This window comes from Dipodomys ordii, unplaced genomic scaffold (assembly GCF_000151885.1).
Source record: "Dipodomys ordii isolate 6190 unplaced genomic scaffold, Dord_2.0 Scaffold2, whole genome shotgun sequence".
Lineage (NCBI taxonomy): Eukaryota > Metazoa > Chordata > Mammalia > Rodentia > Heteromyidae > Dipodomys > Dipodomys ordii.
This window is the reverse complement of record NW_012267218.1, coordinates 23,686,956-23,688,099: the sequence shown is the minus strand read 5'-3', so window position 1 is coordinate 23,688,099 and position 1,144 is coordinate 23,686,956.

Genomic DNA, 1,144 nt, shown 5'->3' with positions numbered 1-1,144 from the left:
GTACTAGCCTTGAGCTGAAGAGCTGAGGGATAGCACTTAGGCCAGAGTTCAAGCCCCATGACTGACAAAAAAAAAAAAAAAGCCAGCTCTGGCAGAAAAGTCCATGAGACTCGCCTCCGATAAATTACACAGAAAAGGCCAAAAGTGGTGCTGTGGCTCAAGTAGTAGAGTGCTAGCCTTGAGCAGAAGCAGCTCAGGGACAACGTTCAGGCCCCAAGTTCAAGCCCAGGACCAGCAAAAAAAAAAAAGACTAATGAATGTTTAAAAAGCACTTTATTACTAAAACAAATTGCCAAGATGCTAACTCATTTATGTACTAACCTTTCTAAAGGCTTTTTTTTTTTAATGCTGGTCATGAACTTAATTTTTATAGAGGTAAAAGAATTACTAATTGGTACATTTTTTTTGTTAAAATGGCTGTTTAAAGTTAACATTAGAATGAAAAGTAAATATAAGTTTTTTGAACCTTTGTTACAGACACAGGGCTATCTGGAGAAAAAAATCAAATTTTGTTAAAGCTAGTTACTTTGCATCACAGCACCAGATTCCATTGTTTTTGTTTTTTTATGGTTCCTCTCTGGGACACCTTTGTCCGCTGAATAATAAACAATTTCATTGCACAGGTTTAAAGACCATAGGAACTAGGACACTGATTAGCAGCATAGATTATCCACATTTAGCCGCAGACTGGTGGCCAACAGAGGGAGTAGTGTGTTGCTATGGATTTTGAAGAACTCATTGTACTAGCAGAGGCTTCTGGAAGAGATCTTTAGGTCTGTCAGATTTATACACTGTCAACATTTCACCCAAGATACTAGGAACATGAAATGAGAAATAATCTGCTTTTTGAACCAGCCTAAGTTAATTTTAGGAACAATTTTTGAAGGGATGAGAAACCTATTTTTTCCAGGCAGCCTTTCAGGCAATGAGGAAAATAAGTACAAAGTAAGAGAGTGACAATGTCAAAAAACCTTCCTGGAATCCCAGAAAACAAACAAACTTGCCTTGAAAAAAAAGAAAAGCAATTGCTGACTGATAGACTTGACACAGATCATCTTTCACACACACCCACAAAACAAAGATAGCCCAGGTAAGAGAACATTGCTCTTCAAGGTAAACAACCACCAAAAAGGCAAGACAAGAA